The sequence below is a fragment of the Amphiprion ocellaris genome, chromosome 11 (assembly GCF_022539595.1).
Source record: "Amphiprion ocellaris isolate individual 3 ecotype Okinawa chromosome 11, ASM2253959v1, whole genome shotgun sequence".
Classification (NCBI taxonomy): Eukaryota; Metazoa; Chordata; class Actinopteri; family Pomacentridae; genus Amphiprion; species Amphiprion ocellaris.
The window spans coordinates 4,318,489-4,334,005 of NC_072776.1; the positions used below are offsets into that span (position 1 = coordinate 4,318,489).

The window sequence follows — 15,517 nt, forward strand, 5'->3', positions numbered from 1 at the left end:
TTGCTGATATATCTGTAATCACTTTAGATATTTTTAGGATTTTTTTGGAAGATTTGTACTCATTTTTTGAAAATATTTACAATTTTCTTGCCAATTTTTTTTTTTTTTTAAAATGAAACTTTTAAGGAATTATTGTGTGTGTGTGTGTGTGTGTGTGTGTGTGTGTGTGTGTGTGTGTGTGTGTGTGTGTGTGTGTGTGTGTGTGTGTGTGTGTGTGTGTGTGTGTGTGTGTGTGTGTGTGGTTGTGTGTGCGCGGCGCATGCGCAATCCCGCCGCTCCGCTCTCGGCACAGCGCAGAGCGCGCGTCTCTCGGCTGATCCGGCAGAGTTGATCGGTGTCCGGATACCTGATGGATGTCTGGAGGATCGCACCGGTGATCGATGACTGATCAGGCAGACTCTCGCAGCGGAGACACGGATCGGCTCGGTATCGATTATCGGTGACTGATTGGCAGCTGACAGCGCGTGAGAGCGGAGTTGAGCGCGTCAAAGCAAACAGGACTCTACTTTCTTCATCCGTCCATCACCTCCCTCCGGTAAGTCACCTTCTCCGTCCGTCTTCTATTTTATCCTCCTCTGGTTTCTTTTCTGTTTTCTTTTCTTTGTCAGCTGAAGGTTATTGAAGCAGCGAGCAGCTCCAGAGGATTCAAGTCTGGAGGTTTAAATGCTGCTTTTCTTGCTTTTCTCTCTGTATTCTGATAGTATTTGAACAGCCTGTCTGCTCTTTATGCACCGCTGATTTCATTCCAAACAAAAATAATCAGATTTCATTTATGTTCATTCAGTCTGGCTGCTGGAGCTGCTATTATTTTACTTAAATCTTTTTTTTAATATAAATACAGGTCATCAGTATCACAGAGCAAACATTCCAATACTGTCTTTTATGCTGTGACACCTGGATGGATGTAAAACTGATCTGGTTGCAGTTTTTAACAGAACTCACATGTGTTTTTTATCCATTCAAAATTACTCAGTGACATGAAAGTTGTGCAAAATTACAAAGAAAATCGTCCTGAATGTCTTCCAGATTGTCCAAAATAGTGTTAAACTGTTGAAAACGACAAAAAAAATATCCAAAATTGCTCCAAAAAGTCTTAAAATTTATCTGCATTTTTTGTCTGTAGACTGTGACACCAGAATGGATGTAAAACTGATCTGGTTGCAGTTTTTAACAGAGCTCAAATGTTTTTTTTTCCCATTAAAAATGAGTCAAAATGACATGAAAGCTGTGCAAAATTAAATGAAATCTGTCCCATATTTCTCAAAAATTGCCAGTAGTGACAAAACCCCACCAAATTATTCATAAAATTAATGAAAATTGCTCAAAAAAATACTTGAAAACTGTTGAAAATGACTCAAAAAATAACCAAAATTACACAAAAATGATCCAAAATTCCTCAGATCAGAAATCAGAATTACTCATGCAGGAATGTTTAAGCAGAATTTTGCTATTTTTGAGGTTTTTATTTAAGTCCTGCAGCTACTTTTTAACATTATTCTTCCCAATAGGGATTTATTGATGGATGTATTGTTTGGTTTGCAAAAGGTGACAAAATAGTGATAAATGCATGTTAGAAAGTCAACCTGAACTGACTGGTGACTTCTTCACATGCCTTGTTTTACAGCCCTGACTTCTAAATTATTCACTTTAATGACATCTGATGCACGGAAAAGCCATAAATCTATATATATAATATATTGCAGAAGCTGAAACCATGAAATGTTTCATATTTTTCCATGAAAAGTTACCAGAATAATCTTTCGTTCATTATTTATTTATTAGTTGCTAAATGATCGAGTATTTGAAGTGCATTTTATTTTTAAAGTTCTTCTTAGAAATGCTTGAGGAAAAAAAAGATAACTCATATTTGCACCATAGTGTACTGTGCTCGAGTAAAAATACTTAGTTACATTTGTTTCTCCTCTAAAAATACACCGTTAGTAGTAAAAATCCAGTTTAATATGTAATATCTGATAATAGTTCTGTCAGTAAAATGATTTCCTTCTGAAATGTAGTGAAGTAAAATTGAAATGATCGAGTTTAGTACTTTATTACTGTACAGTTGTGTGACAGGTACTATGATCTGTTGCTTAAAATACTCCATTACAAGTAGAAGTTTAATATTAAATGTAGTTAAAATCTGTAAATGTTATCTGTTAAAAGGTATCAAATAAAACTACTAATTGTGCAGTAAAACGACCTTTTTAGTGTTATTTTAGAATAAACCCTACTGGATCATTGAAATAGTAGTAGTAGTAGTAGTAGTAGAGGTAGTAGTATTAGTAGTAGTAGTATTTAGATAATCTCCACCTCAACCAGCATGTAATTTAAACTGTCTGATGGGTGTATTAGAGTAAAAATCTAAATATTTTCAACATAAATTCTCTTATTTAACAGCTATAGTCACTTTGTAAATTAAGTACCTTAGAAATCAATGATGAGTTTACAGTTATGATCCATTATCACAGATTAAACTGCTCAAAAACAAATCAGGTAGCTGGAATTAGCGCGTTTACAACATTAGTGATGAATTGATCCCATATAGTCCCATGTAAAAATGTAACACTAAAAGCGGCCATTCACCTGAATACTCACTTTTCTTTTGGTACTTTTAGTGCATTTTAACAGCAATATTTACACACTGTTGTGACATTTTTTATGGAGGACTTTTCACAAAATCTAGCATATTTCTTAAATCCTGCCTGCATGTTACAACATGGTAATTAGTCAGCCTCATGTTTGACCATTTTATACTGCACCAATAGCTAGAATAGAAATAATTCCTATTAATATAACAGCTGGAAGTCTTTGTTCTGCATAATTAGTACCTTTACCTTTAACTCTTTTGTCCATTTTGCACCTCTGCATGTCAGGTGTTCCTTTTCCTCTCGCTCTGTTTGAAATATTATCAGTTAATCCTGAGTTTTAAATGAAACTGCAGCAACAGTTTTAGGGTTCGTTGCTATTGTTTGCAGATAATCAGTTAGTCAAAAGAAATTAAATTCAGCAGTAAACATTTTGGTAATCTGTTGATCTCTGTAGGTAATTTTTAAAGCAAAAAGGCTTAAGGTCAGTTTTATTTATCTGTATTGTTTGTATTGACATTAAAAAGGAGATCTGGTCATTTTAACCAGACTTAAACATAAATAATAGCCCAGCGATGAGTTCAGTGACACCTTGGTTTGAATCCCAGCCAGTTGGACCTACTTGCCGGAAGTCACTTATAAAACCACATAAGGCCCAAAACAAAATGAAATTTATTCCCGTTAATAACAGTTTCCATCCAGCAAATTGAATTCTTACAGCTGTTTTGATTCAAAACCGTAGTTGTATGTATATATATATATATATATATATATATATATATATATATATATATATATATATATATATATATATATATATATATATATATATATATATACATATATATACATACATATATATACATACATATATATACACACTATAAGTGATTCTGTTAAAACTCTGGGATGAAGGGACGACAGACAGACAGACAGTATAATCTTGTGGGTGTATTGAACATGATTCCTTATTGTCAGATAATCCCTTACAAAACACACACACACATACACACACACACACACACACACACACACACACACACACACACACGAATCATTCAGAGTTGTTGTCCTCTCTGTCTTTGTCACGAAGATGTTGTTAATTTTCACATAGGTGATAGTTTGACAGACTGTGTGCACACAGTGGGTGTGTGTGTTTTCTGCGTGTGTGTGTGTGTGTTTTCTGTGTGTGTGTGCGTGCGCTGATTGGTCTGATATTGATTCCCGATCAGCTGGACTTTAGCGCCTCCTGCAGCTCAGACTCAACCAGACCTGGAAACTGATTTTCCCCCTAAACTCTGTCCTCCTTTCCTTCACTTCTCTCACCTTCTGCTTCTTTTCCTTCGTTTCTCCTCCTGTGACCTGAAAACATATTTTTCCTCCCTTCCTTTCTGTCCTCCTTCTTTTCCTTATTTCTTTGCCTGTCTCTATTATTTCTGCTTCTCCTTTGTGACCTGGAATCTGGTGTTTTCAGTCGTCCCATGTGTACTGAGCAGGACATCCATCCTTCTGTCCTCCACACCCCCTATGTCCTTTCCTTCTTTCCTTCCTTCCCTCCTTGCCTGTTGTGCTGCTGCTGCTCTGTATTTGGATGTTTGGACCTTTGCTCTGTGTGTCTCAGGCCTCTTTTGAGTTTAATTAACAGCAATCAACTTAATTAAAGCGAGAGGAAAGCTGACAGTGAGGCAGAGCAGCGACACACTGAGCTAAACATCCAGTCAGAAGAAGGAATCAGACACTAAGGGCAGCTTTAGAGGAGATAGAAGCTGTTAAACTGCACCTGCCATTCATTTGTACTGCTGTTATACTGGGCATTAGTTGATGCTACTCAAGCTAACTGGGTGTTTTAACCCTCCTGTTGTCCTCATTTACGGGCACCAAAAAATATTCTTTCCTTGTCTGAAAAAAAAATCCAAAAATTTAGCAAAAAAAATCCCCAAATTTCTGAAAATTTGCAAAACCTTCAGTAAGAAAATTCCAATAACTCCTTAAAAGTTTTATTTTTCAAAAAATCCCCCAAATTTGGCAAAAAGTTCTTGTATATTTTCAAAAAAATGAGTAAAAATCTTCCCAAAAAAATCCTAAAAATATCTAAAGTGATTACATATATATCAGTAAAACTTCTAATATTTTCTTTGAGAATATTCACAAAAAATCACCCGAAATCCAGCAAATGTTGCTGGATTTCGGGTGATTTTTTTTTGGTGAATGTTCTTAAGAAACATTTTTAACATTTCTTTTTTTCCACCAAAAAATGTTCAGATTTCCCAAAAATGTTGAACATGTGGACATCAGGAGTTTCACTGCGAAAATATGTATTTTTTTCCCACATTTTCAAACTTCAAAACGAGTCAATTTTGACCCGCAGGACGACACGAGGGTTAATTGGTTGTTAGTGTTAACTGGTTGTTTGTGTTAACTGGTTGTTAAACTGGTCTCATCAGTAAACGTTTAATACAAACCCACTGTCAGTGAGCCTCCTGAATCAGGTGCAGTAGAGTCGAAGGGGAAGTGACTTATTGACGTGAGGTAAAGACACTGTTTGTTCACGCCGCTGCAGCTGGCATCAAATAACATCTTTTCTCACGAACACAGTTAACTAGATATCCACCAACACTATCAATCAGTGAAGACCCAGTTGGATGTTTGCCCTAAGCTTTATTGAGGTTTTATCCTGGACAACATGGTTTTACAGCAGGATGAGGCGAGCACAGGCTTGGTGTTTTAATGTCATTAAATCTTGTCTTGATTTGTCTGGAGGCCCCACAGTGTCAACTATGGAGACCCTGGACTGTTAGACCTTATGCTGGAGAGGACATACTAACCAGATGTTACGCCTTAGTCTCATATTTGATTGATTTAACCTGTAATTAGACTGCACTATGTAATAAGTAGCTATTAGACTGTATTAATCTAATGTTTAGACCTGCTGTTAGACCATAATAACTAGTCATGGATTTAACTAACCCACTATGAGACTGCAGTATTAGATGTTATTAACCTGTTGTTAGACAGTACTAACTAGCTATTACTACTAATTTATTAATAAGATGCTGGTGTTCCACTGTACTTACCTGCTGCTAGGTTGTACTAACCTGTACTACGTCTCACTAAACTAGTATTTCACTGTACTAACCTACTATGAGATTATTTGTAGTGACCTGCTGTTGAACTGTACTTACTAACCTATTGGTAGACTGTAACCATCTACTATTTGTACTACTACTAACCTGCTCTTTAACTAGGTCTTATGCCCCACTAACATGATATTCCACTGTACTAACCTACTGGTAGACAGTATTCACTGAAACCTACTGGTAGACCATATAAACCTCCTGGTAGACTGGATAGACCTACTTGTAGACTGGATAGACCTACTGGTAGACTGGATAGACCTACTTGTAGACTGGATAGACCTACTGGTCAACTGGATAGACCTTCTGGTAGACTGCATAAACCTACTGGTAGACTGGGTAAACCTACTAGTACCAGTATTTGACGGTACTAACCTGCAGCTATTGTGTAATGCTAAATATTGGTGAGGATGTATTTGTTAACCGCCAGGCTGCACTGAAGATGTGTGTTTAACAGTCGCTAGTTTGTGTTGTCCGGATGTACAGTACAGGTAGATCTTACTGTAACACACTCCCTCTAGTTCTCCTCCACACAAATCAATTTTACCTATTTATAGAGCATGACAGCATCACTAAACAGTGCGTTTGTGTGTACGTGGGCCAGGACTCCAGCAGTGGGCAGATTGAGGAGCAGCATGTTGTTACGTCAGGGCAGATTAGTTTGGAAACCTGCGGCGCACACACACACACACACACACACACACACACACACAAACACACACAGAGTGATGTAAGCACAAACTGTTGTTTCTGTACTTAAGCTATTGTAGCTCTGTGTGTGTGTGTGTGTGTGTGTGTGTGTGTGTGTGTGTGTGTGTGTGTGTGTGTGTGTGTGTGTGTGTGTGTGTGTGTGTGTGTGTGTGTGTGTGTGTGTGTGTGTGTGTGTGTGTGTGTGCGCGTGTGTGTGTGTGCGTGTGTGTGACAGCAGGCAGGTGTAATGAGCTCATCTGAACAACTTCACTGCTGAGCTGAAATGTGAATTTTACATCAATTTCAGGGCCAAAATTGCGGAAAAGTTGCGGTGATTGGATGAAATTGCAAGGTCACGCAGAATTCACGGAGATTGGTTGCATTTGCGTAAATTGTTGCGATTGCAACATCGCAAATTCCTGGAGGGACTGATATATAGATGTGAATTTTTATTGCTGTTGAGCAGATTGATGTCACCCTTTGTATGTTAAATATACAGACTAGCTTAGCAAAGACTAGAAATAACCTGAAACGGCTAGTTTTTGTCCGACTCATTGAATGTAGACAGGTACTCTTCATTAAAAGCTCTCAAAATCCAGCGACCAACACTTTTAAAGCTCGCAAATTTCTGATATCTTGTTTGTTTACACCATATGGAGACAACATGCGAAACCAACCATGTCAACAGACAAACAGAGTGACATCAATCTTCTGATAAATCCAGTTGTCCTGAACTCATACATCACACTGATCACTGCACAAATAGGTTCAGTGCTCACTCGGTAGGCTTGTCACCAATGAAGCTGCACACACACTTTGTTCAGGTTGACAGCAAACAACTCTTTTTTTTTTCCTGTTACTTTATCAGGAACACTGAGAACATTGCAGAGCGTGGAGCAACCAGCGCTAACAGCTAGCCACCCCATTACTCCCATTCTGTCTGCTGTGATTTATGGAGCTACCTGTCTGTGTGTGTGTGTGTGTGTGTGTGTGTGTGTGTGTGTGTGTGTGTGTGTGTGTGTGTGTGTGTGTGTGTGTGTGTGTGTGTGTGTGTGTGTGTGTGTGTGTGTGTGTGTGTGTGTGTGTGTGTGTGTGTGTGTGTGTGTGTCTGCACCTGCTCTCTGTGTTTTCTCCAAAAGTTTTAATTAATTTCCTGTCATGTGATGAAGAGGAAGTGATGACAGTAATGAAATGTGATTGGGTGATTATTATCAAAAACACAATTAGAGGGCTGATGGTGAGCCGAACAATTGTGGGTGTGTTTTTGTGTGTTTATGTGTAAAAAGGATGAAGTGTATAAAGGAAAATTTGATGGTGTGTGTTTGAAAGAGAAAGTGTGTGTGTAAATAGGACGGCAGTGATGAAGTGTTACCTTGCGACTTGTGTCTCTGAGGTATTAAACACACACATACACACGCACACACACACAGTAAGGTTGTGAAGGTCACACTGACACACAAACAGACACACACTCATTTTCACGCTGTGCCGTCGGTCGGGCGGCTGCAGGAAGTCTTCAGGAGTTTCACCTGTGAGACGGATCTTTAGGTAATCCGAAGTGACGTCCACACTCTGCGTTTTTATTACACAGAAACAGCTGAAACAATAAGAAAAACAGCTAAATCTTTAAATCCTTTGGCCCGGCTTCATCACAGCCAACATATGGAACAGATGGCCGGGTTCCTGCTGAGTGTCAGCTGAATAAAGCAAATCAGTTTGGGGGGAATTCACAGAAGAATTAGATGATAAATTGGTCGTATTCTCATATTTATCTCTGTGATGGACTGGTCACCTGTCCAGACCGTACCTTCGCTTATATCAGCTGGAATAGACTCCAGTCTCTCTGTGAGTACAGCAGGCATAATTGATGGATGGATGGATTCTCTTATCTGTCAGATCTGCCTGTTAGCTTAGCCTTGCGTACGTTAACAATCAAGAATCTTTATTAGTCATTATGTTTCCACACAGCAAAATTTCGATTGGTGACTGGAAAAAGGCAGACTATATAGAAATAAAACTAAATCCCCAACAGATATAAATATGTCAACAGAACTAGTGCACATGAGGGGTAGGATGGGTGGTCCAGTATAGTATATATATATATATATATATATATATATATATATATATGTGTGTGTGTGTGTGATTGCAGAATGTGCAATACTTGGAAGCAGTTTATATCTTTAAGTTCTCATCTCTACATTAGAATACTGAACAGTGAACATGTTTAATGTTATCTAATGCAGCAAAGCTCCTTCGCATTTTAGATAAATTACATCTCAAGTCACTCTTCTGTTAGAGAAAAATGCTGTGGGAACTTTCCTCCAAATCGTTTGAGTGAGAATCAGGAAATGATTTGAGCTCCAGAGGTGAGAGAGAATGTTGTTCATAGCATTGTTAGCATAGTAGTACGTTACAGAGAAATACAAAGTTGCAGCTAATAACAAGTCTGTAAAACTGAAAACTCCAAGCACAATGAAAGTCACAGCAAAAAGGCAAAAGCAGAAATGATTCTGAAAGTGGAGCAATAATCTGCAGGGGAACATTTTATTAATAAGCCTGATCATGTAGTGCACCCGTCCCCCATCAAAAAAGACACTTACCCACTGCATCAATGTGGTGAACCATCAAAAACACCCATAAAGTTCTTACCACTTTGTTTTTTTAACTGTTATTTTTGTGTACCTGTGGACCATGCTGTGGGTGAACTTTTCTTTCATAATATTCTTCATTCTGTTAGAGTTTGTTATTGGATTTCCTACCTGACATATCAACACATAAATACTGCTGTGTAAAGGACAGGATCCAATTATTGTAGAGTTTATTCTTCCCTGACGTCAGCCAGCCCATCGAAACTCTGCTAAGACACTTCTGACTACCATTTGGTCGACCACTAAGGGGAAGCTCTATTATCTTGACTCACCGGCTTTGTTAAGGGGATTAACGGGAGTCTTTGGCTTGTTAAGGTTTAGATGAGAACACAGGATGGAAGGCAGCGTCTATGTCAAGGCAAAATCTGAAAAAAAAAAATGCAATCAGTGAGCCGAAAAGTGTCAGATTTACTTCTGTGCAGTCAAAACTGTAACTCAGAGATTAAATAACAGCCTCGTTACAGTGAGTCAGTGGTGCTGATGTAATTTAATCTGTTAGCACAACAAATGCTGCAACCGTTTTAATGATAGCAGGCGGCCTCTTAAATGAATGGTCCACGCTCTCTAACTCCACCAGCTGTGCTCCAAGATGCAACTCAGTAAAAACGGTGACATTTTGTTCACAGACTCGGTCTTTTCTCGGTACAGTGACCTCCGGAGAAGAAAGGATTAACTCCTTAGCTCCTTAACGTACAACTTTCACCCTTTTGATTCCCTTAAGTGGCTTTACTGCAGTTAAAATCATCTTATTCTCCACTGGCTGACAGTATCATCTTTAAATGACCTTAACAGGAGGAAATAGCCCATTTGTTGGGGACCAGGTTCAGCAGCAGACTAGTCCACATGTGGTGCTCTAGTAGCGCCAGGATGGGATGAGTTGGGTTGAACTGAAATAAAATACAGTGTGTGTGTTTATGGTAGTAAAGGACATGGGACCCAGAGCAGAAACATTGTTCAGTGATGCATTTTTAAATGTTTTTAGACCTCAGCAACACAGTGAAAGCTTGTTAGTAGGATCACGGAATTGTCTTTTATCAGCAGACTTAATGTTTAACTTGCATTATTGTTTTCCAGAGTTCAGCTTTTTCATGATTCATCTGCTGAAAGAGGAGCAAAATACTAAAAGAGTAAAGATTTTGTTTTCTCAGCTGGCTCAGTGCAGACATGACTCTCAGTCAGAAAGACAAATGACTTTTGTGTGTCAACGGGAAAAGTACAGAAAAGTTAATTTGGTCAAACACAAAGTCGCAGTGTCCTTAATTTGAAGGTGATGTTGTTCTTTCTATAGAAACTGAGACTTTCCTCTGGATGTCCTCTCCTCTGTAACGTCACTCTGCACCTCTACACTTTAGTTGGTTGCCTGGAACGCCTTTGGAGAGAAGAAACTTACCCTTAAATTGCCTGCCAAGGTGTTTGTTTCTGTCCATTTGTCTCACGTTTCTTCTTCCATTAGTTGAGTGGAGCAGCTGTTGAATGTTTGATAAGTCGGCATGTTGAGAAGGAAGTGATGTCACAGCCATCTTCTCGTCTTTCGGGCCTTGTTCATGTTTTCCGGCTGCAGCCTCGAGTCCTTAACACCTAATGTGAACACAGCTGGTGTATGTGCTGTGGTCACACCATGTGTTTGTGGTGCTGAGGTTTAGTCTGTGGTACGTTTGGAAGGAGTGGTTGTCTTAACCACCGTTAAACGTCTGACGGGTATGTTCACCTCACCCAGTTCACCTTCCTGTTGATAATAACTCTAGGATTGTCCCGATTAAGGTTTTTGGCCCCAAGTCCAATTTTATTTAAGTATGTTAAAGTTATTATAATCAATCCAGTCTGTTCCCTTGACAACTGAATAGCTCTGCAGTGCAAAACAAAACAAAATTATTCATCATTCTGTTCCACAAGCCCCAAAAGGTGGCAAAAGCCTGTATTCTTTACATACTTGTCAAAACATTTAGCATACATGAGCTGTAAATATTTTCAAAAAATTTGTAAAAATCTTCCAAAAAAATTCTAAAAATGTCTAAAGTGATTACATATATATCAGTAAAACTTCTAATATTTTCTTTAAGAACATTCACATAAAAACTTTTTGTGAATATTTTAAGAAACATTTTTAACATTTCTTTTTTTCCACCAAAAAATGTCCAAAGATTTCCCAAAAATGTTGAAAATGTGGATATCAGAAGTTTCACTGTGATTTTTTCTTTTTTTTTCCCCCACATTTTCAAGCTTTAAGACGGATCAGTTTTGACCCACAGGACAACACGAGGGTTAATGCTCTCCAGGATTACTACCAGTCAGTATTGATATAAGCTCTGAAAAATAACATATTAGTCGATCTCTAGTCAAAATATTTCTCTACAACTGGCAGTGCTACGGAGCAAAGAGGGATTCATCCTCTGGGGAGCATGAATTTGCATCCATCCATTAGTAGTTGAGGTATCTTGAGTCAGAATGGTGAGCAGACAGGCCATACGGTTGTCTATATGAAGAGGCTGGTAGCATCGTGACTAAAACAGCTGAGTAATCCTGAGTCCAGCTGAGTCGGGCCGATTGGAGCTGAGTGTCAGAGCTCAGTTTTTTTTCTGCCGTCACAACATGAGCTGCTGCTGCTGACTCCAACATTTCTTTAAGATTCGTCTTGGTTTTGGTCGCGAAGGTGTGGATGTGGCCTCCAGAAGTCAGGCCAGCTTTAGGCCCACAGAGACACATGACTTCATCTAAATAATCCATACATGCAGAACATGCATCTGCTCTACCTGCTCAAGCTGATTTGGGTCACTGGAGTCTTTCCCAGCATGCACCGGGCCATATATATATATATATATATATATATATATATATATATATATATATATATATATATATATATATATATATATATATATATATATATATATATGATTTTACTGTTTATGTTATAGTCACAGCCATCTTTTGCAGGCCTGGTTGTGTCATATGCAGCACAGATGTTTGAAAAAGCTTCATCATCCCTGAAAGTTGTGCATGAAACTTTCTGAAAGAAAGGTTTCACCTGCATAAAAGGGACTGTCAACAGTTTTGTGTTCCTTCTTGAGGAAAAACACCTGAAACTGTGTCCTGCAGCAGAGACTGTCTCTGGGTCGAGTAGTTAATCTGCTTTAGTGCTGCGTGATGAAAAATTGTAGGCTTAAAGTGCACTTACACATAAAGTAGGATTAATAGCAGGAGTCCTGCTGTAGATACATGTGTGTTTGTTTGATTTATACTTCAGGGTTTCTCTCTTTGACTTCACCATCACAACATTAAACCAATGTATTGTACATCATCAGGCTAATTATACTCTCTGCATTAACTGTGTTCACAGGGGTGATGGGATGGAGGGTTGTTTCATGACTGGATGCAGTTGCTATAGTTGTATTTTATTCATTCAAGGGTGTTTCTGTAAACCTCTTTTTATTATATGGATTTTCAATTTGTGCATAAAAGAACTTCATGCAATTTTTCACTTCGGTGAGGTAGAAAAATTGGACTGTTGATAAAACAAACTGCGATAAAAGTTCGAAGGAAATGCATAGAGAGAGCGCAGTACTCCTCCAAGGCTGCTCATTCCCCCATATGGCATTGTCAGAAATGCAGCATTTGTTTAGTTATTGATTATCAGAAATCATGGCACCATTTAAGATAGATGTACCCACCAACAAAATGACTTTGCACTGAGCACAAGCGTGTGTTCTGCATATGTACGTTATGTACGGATACCGAATCACGTGACCTAAATATGTAGCAGGCGACGGGAATTGATGGGACACAGAAACACCCCCACAATTTAATCAGTTGTTCCTTGTATCATTTCCGACTGATAAGTCCCGATAAGTCCTCAGCGGTGGATTTGTAGTGGGATCACAATTGTGTGATCGTCAGCAGGCAGCTGATGTAGTGTTCACTTGTTGTCATAGTTACAGTGACGCCGTCAGCCTCCATTCATCTCCAGGGTGAAATACACGCTAAAGTTCAGCTGCAGGTTTCCAACCAACAGCAGCGTCTGCAGTTCTGCTTCACCTGCAAAATGTCACCGAAAAAGACCTCAAACCTGACTGCAAGATGATAGAAAAAGACTGGAGAGAGACACTAAAAGGCCTAAAACAACCCGCAGAGATACAAAACGACTACTGAGACGCAAAACAAGCACAAAGACATGCGCTATGACTACAAACATAAAATTGTGAGAAGATGCTAAATGCTCACAGACAGACACACAGTGACAACAAAGAGACGCACACAGTCATGGGGAGGTCAGAGGTCGGAGGGGTTTGTTCTGAGGACTCTTCAGCAGGGAGGAAGTTAGACGATGCTCAGAAGAGTGCGAGTGGTAATCTCTATTATTAGACCACAGATTATACTAACTGAGCTACCACACACACACACACACACACACACACACACACTCACACACACACACACCCACACAAACACACACACACTTATCTGTAGATTATAATCCCAATCCCACAATCCCGTTCTGGCTCAACCAATCATGTCCTATCAAATCTTGCACAGCCTGCTGGGTAACCTACATGCAGTAGCTTGTGTGCGTGTGCGTGTGCATGTGCGTGTGTATGTGTGTTAATCCCTGACAGTCTGTAATAGAGGAACATCTGGTTTATCTCTGTGATTCTAAGGTTTCCTTTTCTGGTAGGAAACTCTGTTAGTTAAACATTTTCACATTAATTCCAAACGATTTCACATTTTTTGCACGATTGTTTTAAAAATAAAACAGCGCTCACCTGAAGTCATTTTCCACATTCTGTCGGTCTTTGTGCCGTTTCACAGTTCTGTAAATACTGTACATTAGTTATATTTTACAAGCCTGTTCGCTGTCTTGTGATGTTGATAACAACCGTAGTTTGACATGTGCACTCTTTTCCGTTCTGACATCTGAACATGTCGGCTTCACGTGTGAATGAGAAGTTTGGTCACAGGTCCGTAAAAGTTGCAACAACGACATTACTAAGGTCACACTAATGAACTGTTTGCACGGGATAAGAGAAGTCTGTATTTTACTCACATTTACTGACATTACAGCCCAGATATGATATCAAATCTGTGCATGTCGCAACGTCCGCTCTTGTCACGTGTTAGGTGGTCGTTATGACAACAGTAAATATGTCAAAGCAGCAGCGTGACTTGGGAACAGTGGGCAGCGTTGTTGGGATAACGGGCCATCAGGGCACTTGTATTAAGTTGAAAGATAGGCCTAGAAAAATGTTCCTTACCGCATGCTGCTACGCATGTCACCTAAAATAATTTCCACCGCAGCCTCCATAATTCAACCAAGAAAGAGATAGAAAATGGTTTGTTTCAAGTAGGAATGTCTGATATTGTCTTTTTTCGCCAATCACCTATATGCTGATATTGTCCGACTCTCAATGTCTCATTCCGATATCAACCGATACCGATATATGTGGGTTATTTAACTAATTTTAGGTAACATCACATATCTCCTGTGGTGGAATTAACACATCATACCTCATTTTATTGTGATGCCTCACTGGATACATTCTCAAATACAACAAGGCTTTCAAATGTAAATATTGTTTGTGCAAAATAAGAAAACTACTTCAACTTAAGTTATGGAAAAAATGACATTTATTTTTTTAATTGTCTCAAACAACAGATCACACTCTCCCTCCCTCTATGAGCAAAATCCAGACATTATTTTATTGGTTTTCATGCTAGGCGAAAAAATACAATAACGATATTGACCGATGTTACATTTTAATGCCAATATCAGCCGATAATATCAGTGGGCTGATATTATCAGAAGTCCCTAGTTTCAAAGTATTATTATGCTAAGCTAAGCTAACTGTCTGATGGCTGTAGCTTTATATTTGGCATGAAGACAGGGGTTAAATCAACTTCTCATATAAATTCTTTGGAAGAACAGTTTTACAAAATGTCAAACTGTTAATCTAATGTTACAGCTGATGACACAGCCAGTGGTGTTCAAATAGATTAAAGTCGATAGAGAAATAGAGAATAATCTGCAGTGCTGCTGCTGCTGGTTTTTTCCATTTTGACATTGTGGACATCTGCACACGGACATTAAAAAAACATCCTGAACTCGCTCCACGTCCTCATTACTGCTGATAAATGTGTTGATGAGACAGAGAATTTTCACGGTTATACTATCTGGTCCTCTTCCTGTGCTGAGTGTCGGGGCCGGTCGGTGGAGGTTCATTAGTGACGGGGCCCCTCGGGGTCTCGGGTGTCTTTGTTAGCAGTGGCTGTTAGCGGTGGCTGTTAGCGCTGGTGGCTCATTGGTGGGTTTCAGTGTGAAGGCAGAGTTTCACCTTGAGCAGTAAGTGTCAGGTCCTGACGGAGCAGAGCAGCTATTTAAAGATGGAACTGAAGTCACAGTGTCCTGAAGTGAAGGTTGGACAGACTGAACGAGCTCACTCTACCTCTTGCTGTGTCGAGTGTGTGT

General features: G+C 39.1%; 1 protein-coding gene across 1 annotated transcript in view; it reads left to right on the top strand.

Moving 5' to 3' along the window:
• The first annotated feature begins 286 nt into the window (after nt 1–286).
• The window catches only part of znf385b (zinc finger protein 385B), an 85,822-nt gene continuing 70,591 nt past the window's right edge, over nt 287–15,517 (top strand). Inside the window, 1 exon segment of the mRNA XM_055015227.1 lies at nt 287–535. The gene's annotated coding sequence lies outside the window, so the exon portion shown is untranslated.